The sequence below is a fragment of the Eschrichtius robustus genome, chromosome 1, assembly GCF_028021215.1.
Source record: "Eschrichtius robustus isolate mEscRob2 chromosome 1, mEscRob2.pri, whole genome shotgun sequence".
Classification (NCBI taxonomy): domain Eukaryota; kingdom Metazoa; phylum Chordata; class Mammalia; order Artiodactyla; family Eschrichtiidae; genus Eschrichtius; species Eschrichtius robustus.
Genome location: NC_090824.1, coordinates 46,208,511 through 46,214,510, shown reverse-complemented (window position 1 = coordinate 46,214,510; position 6,000 = coordinate 46,208,511).

Sequence of the window (6,000 nt, the reverse complement as noted above, 5' to 3'; positions counted from 1 at the left end):
AGTGTTTTTAGTGAACAAGGCAAAAGCTGCATGACCTTTTTTGTTTTTGCCTTTTTTTTCTTTTTAACAGTTTAATAGAGATATAGTTTAAATATCATATCAATACAATTCCCCCATTCAAGGGTTTAATGTACTCAGAAAGTTTTCCAACCACCCCTACAGTCAATTTTAGAACATTTTGATTACCCACACAAAAAACCCTGTGTGCATTAGCCATCACTCCCAATCCCTGCCATGTTTCCCCAACCCTATGCAACCACCGATTTACTTTCTTTATAGTATAGATTTGCCTGTCCTGGACATTGCATGGAATGGAATCACATGTAGAATCACAAACGGAATCACACACAATATGTGGCCTTTTGTGACTGGCCACAGAATATTACTTAGCATAATGTTTTTAAGGTTCATCCATGTTATAGCATAAATCAGTATTTTATTTCTTCTTATTGCCAAATAATATTCCATTGCATAGATATACCACACTGTGTTTATCCATTCATCAGTTTATGGACATTTAGATTTGTTTCACTTTTTGGCTATTATGAAAAATGCTGCTGTGGACATTGGCTACAAGTTTTTATGTGGACATATGTTTTCATTAATCTTGGGTATATACCTACAAGTGGAAGTGCTGGTTCATATCAAAATTCTACAATGAACATTTTGAGGAACTTCCCAACTGTTTTCAAAGCAGCTGCACCATTTTACATTCTTACCAGCAATGTATAGTGTTCCAGTTTTCCCACATCCTCACCAACACTTGTTATTATCTTTTTTATTATTGCCATCCTAGTGGGTGTGAAGTGGTATCAAAATTTTTTAACTGGGTAAAAAATACATATCATAAAATTTACCATCCTAACCCTTTAAAAATGTATAGTTTAGTAGTGTTAAGTACATCACATTGTCGCACAGTAGATCTCCAGAATTTTTCAACTTGCAAAACTGAAACTCTACTCTCATTCAATAACAACTCCCTATTTCCCCCTCACTCCAGTCCCTGGCAACTACCATTCTACAGTGTAACTGTGGTTTTAATTTGCACTTGCCTAATGGCTAATGATGTTGAACATCTTGTCATGTGCTTATTAGCCATTTGTATATTTATTCAGATCTTTGACCCATTTTAAAATTGAGTTGACTTTTTGTTATTGATTTGTAAGTGTTTGTATTCTAGATACAAAGCCTTTAGCAGATATATGATTTACAAATATTTGCTCCCATGCTGCGGGCTGTCTTTTCACTTTCTTGGTGGTGCCCTTTGAAGCATAAAAGTTTTTAATATTGATGAAGTCCAACTTACCTATTTTTTCTTTGGTTACTGCACTTTTGTTGTCACGCGTAAGAAGGCTTTGCCTAACTCAAGGTCACAAAGATTTACTCTTATGTTTTTTCTAAGAGTTTTATCATTTAGGTCTATAGTCAATTTTGAGTTAAATGTTGTATATGGTGTGAGGAAGGGGGTTCAACTTCATTCTTTTACATGTGGAAATCCTCAACAAAATATTAGCAAACCAAATTCAACAATACATTAAAAGAATCATACACCACGATCAAGTGGAATTTTTCCAGGGATGCAAGGATGGTTCAACAGATGTACATCTATCAATGTGCTACACCATATTAACAAAACAAAGGATAAAATTCATATGATCAAATCTTAAATGTACTGAAGAATTGCTGCAGTAATTTAAAACAGAGCAATATAATCAGATATGCATTTTGGAAATGTCAGTATTGGAGGTGCTTTGAATGTAGCAGTCTACAAAGTGGAATGTGGGGGAAATATTGGAACTCATGTTTATTTTTATCTGCATGAGAAATCACATTTTACTAATCTTGGATTAGCTGGAGAAAATGCCAATCACTTATAAATAAATATATAAGTTTGGAAGATGGTCTGGAGTTTGAAATGTGGGGAAGACTAAATGTGGAAAAATCAGGATCAAGATACTATTACAGTAATCCAACTGAGAAACAATAAGGACCAAAGGACTTCATCAAATTGGATCATGGAGGGGAGGAGTCCAGGATAGCTGTTAGGCGTCTGGCTTGGGTAAAGTGAGTCAGGAAAACTGGTAAGACTCTGTCTTATTCATGTTTGTACCCCCAGAACACCATCCATTCATTCAACAAATACTTAGAAGGTCTTATGTGGATCAGCTGCTGTGCTTGGTGCTAGAGGTAGAGGATGAACAAGGCATGTGAGATCTTTGCGCTCGTGGAACTCACTTGGATGAGTGGAGAAGACTAACAATAAACAGTAAATTAAAAAAATAAGATGATACTGTTTATGCTGCATACTCTGAAGAAGAAAAGCAAGTTAGCAGGTAACTAGATAGGACAGTGTCTGTGGAGGTCTCTCTGAAGAGCCTACAATTGAGCTGAGTCCTGAGGGTTGAGGAAACAAGCCTTGTCAAAAGCCTGGGCACAGGGAGACCTTCAAGATGGCAGAGGAGTAAGACGTGGAGATCACCTTCCTCCCCACAAATACATCAGAAATACATCTACATGTGGAACAACTCCTACAGAACACACTGAACTCTGGCAGAAGACCTCAGACTTCCCAAAAGGCAAGAAACTCCCCACGTACTTGGGTAGGATGAAAGAAAAAAGAAGAAACGGAGACAAAAGAATAGGGACAGGACCTGCACCTCGGGGAGAGAGCTGTGAAGGAGGAAAGGTTTCCACACACTAGGAAGCCCCTTCGTGGGCAGAGACTGCGGGTGGCAGAGGGGGGAAGCTTCAGAGCCACGGAGGAGAGCGCAGCCACAGGGGTGTGGAGGGCAAAGCGGAGAGATTCCCGCACAGAGGCTCGGCGCCGAGCAGCACTCACCAGCCAGAGAGGCTTGTCTGCTCACCCGCCGGGATGGGAGGGGGCTGGGAGCCGAGGCTCCGGCTTCAGAGGTCAGATTCCAGGGAGAGGACTGGGGTTGGTTGCGTGAACACAGCCCGAAGGGGGCTAGTGCGCCACAGCTAGCCGGGAGGGAGTCCGGGAAAAGGTCTGGACCTGCCTAGGAGGCCAGAGACCATTCTTTCGGGGTGCGCGAGGAGAGGGGATTCAGAGCACTGCCTAAACGAGCTCCAGAGACCGACGCAAGCCATGGCTATCAGCACGGACACCAGAGACAGGCATGAAATGCTAAGGCTGCTGCTGCAGCCACCAAGAAGCCTGTGTGCAAGCATAGGTCACTTTCCACACCTCCCCTCCCGGGAGCCTGTGCAGCCCGCCACTGCCAGGGTCCTGTGATCCAGGGACAACTTCCCCAGGAGAACACACAGTGCGCCTCAGGCTGCTGCAATGTCACGCCGGCCTCTGCCGCCGCAGGCTCGCCCCGCATTCCATACCCCTCCCTCCCCCTGGCCTGAGTGAGCCAGAGCCCCAGAATCAGCTGCTCCTTTAACCCAGTCCTGTCTGGGCGGGGAACAGACGCCCTCAGGCGACCTACACACAGAGGCGGGGCCAAATCCAAAGCTGAACCCCAGGAGCTGTGCGAACAAAGAAGAGAAAGGGAAATCTCTCCCAGCAGCCTCAGGAGCAGCGGATTAAGTCTCCACAGTCAACTTGATGTATGCTGCAACTGTGGAATACCTGAATAGACAACAAATCTTCCCAAAATTGAGGCAATGGACTTTGGGAGCAACTGTAGACTTGGGGTTTGCTTTCTGCATCTAATTTGTTACGGGCTTTATGTTTATCTTAGTTTACTATTTACAGTTTATTATCATTGGTAGATTTGTTTATGTATTTGGTTGCTCTCTTCCTCCTTTTTTTTTTATATATATAGATAAATATATTTTTTTCCTTTTTCTCTTTTTGTGAGTGTGTATGTGTATGCTTCTTTGTGTGAATTTGTCGTAGGGTTCTGTCTGTTCGTTTTTTTGTTTGTTTGTTTGTTTTAGTATAGTTTTTAGCACCTGTTACCATTGGTGGATTTGTTTTTTGGTTTGGTTGCTCGCTTTTTTCTTTCCTTCTTTCTTTTTAATTTTTTAAATTTTTAGTAATTATTTTTTATTATAGTAACTTTTATGTTATTTTACTTTATTTATTTATTTATTTATTTATTTATTTATTTATTTATTATTATTATTTTTTCTCCCTTTTCTTCTAAGCCGTGTGGCTGACAGGGTCTTGCTGCTCAGCCAGGTGTCAGCCTGTGCCTCTGAGGTGGGACAGCCGAGTTCAGGACATTGGTCAACCAGAGACCTCCTGGCTCCATGTAATATCAAATGGCAAAAGCTCTCCCAGAGATCTCCATCTCAACACTAAGACCCAGCTCCACTCAACGACCAGCAAGCTACAGTGCTGGACACCCTATGCCAAACAACTAGCAAGACAGGAACACAACCCCACCCATTAGCAGAGAGGCTGCCTGAAATCATAATAAGGTCACAGACACTCCAAAACACACCACCAGACACGGTCCTGCCCACCAGAACACAGGCACCAGTCCCCTCCACCAGGAAGCCTACACAACCCAATGAACCAACCTTAGCCACTGGGGGCAGGCAACAAAAACAACGGGAACTACGAACCTGCAGCCTGTGAAAAGGAGACCCCAAACACAGTAAGTAAATCAAAATGAGAAGACAGAGAAACACACAGCAGATGAAGGAGCAAAGTAAAAACCCAGCAGACCAAACAAATGAAGAGGAAATAGGCAGTCTACCTGAAAAGGAATTCAGAGTAATGATCATAAAGATGATCCAAAATCTTGGACCTAGAAGAACTAAAGAGCAAACAAACAATGATGAACAACACAATATATGAAAATTAAAAATTCTCTAGAAGGAATCAATAGCAGAATAACTGAGGTAGAAGAATGGATAAGTGACCTGGAGGATAAAATAGTGGAAATAACTACCGCAGAGCACAATAAAGAAAAAAGAATGAAAAGAATTGAGGACAGTCTCAGAGACCTCTGGGACAACATTAAATGCACCAACATTCAACTTATAGGGGTCCCAGAAGAAGAAGAGAAACAGAAAGTGACTGAGAAAATATTTGAAGAGATTATAGTTGAAAACTTCCCTAATATAGGAAAGGAAATAGTCAATCTAGTCCAGGAAGCACAGAGAGTCCCATACAGGATAAATCCAAGGAGAAACACACCAAGACACATATCAAACTATCAAAAATTAAATACAAAGAAAAAATATTAAAAGCACCAATGGAAAAACAACAAATAACATACCAGGGAATCCCCATAAGGTTAACAGCTGATCTTTCAGCAGAAACACTGCAAGCCAGAAGGGAGTGACAGGACATATTTAAAGTGATGAAAGGGAAAAACCTACAACCAAGATTACTCTACCCAGCAAGGATCTCATTCAGATTCCACGGAGAAATCAAAAGCTTTACAGACAAGCAAAAGCTAAGAGAATTCAGCACCACCAAACCAGCTTTACAACAAATGCTAAAGGAATTTCTTTAGGCAGGAAACACAAGAGAAGGAAAAGACTTACAATAACAAACCCAGAGCAATTAAGTAAATGGTAATAGGAACATACATATCAATAGTTACCTTAAATGTAAATGGATTAAATGCTTCAACCAAAAGACATTGACTGGCTGAATGGATACAAAAACAAGACCCATATATATGCTGTCTACAAGAGACCCACTTCAGACCTAGGGACACATACAGACTGAAAGTGAGGGAATGGAAAAACACATTTCCTGCAAATGGAGATCAAAAGAAAGCTGGAGTAGCAATTCTCATATCAGACAAAATAGACTTTAACTTAAAGACTATTACAAGAGACAAAGAAAGACACTACATAATGATCAAGGGATCAATCCAAGAAGAAGATACAAGAATTGTAAATATTTATGCACCCAACATAGGAGAACCTCAATACATAAGGCAAATGCTAACAGCCATAAAAGGGGAAATCGACAGTAACACAATCATAGTAGGGGACTTTAACACCCCACTTTCACCAATGGGCAGATCAACCAAAATGAATATAAATAAGGACAAACGCTTTAAATGA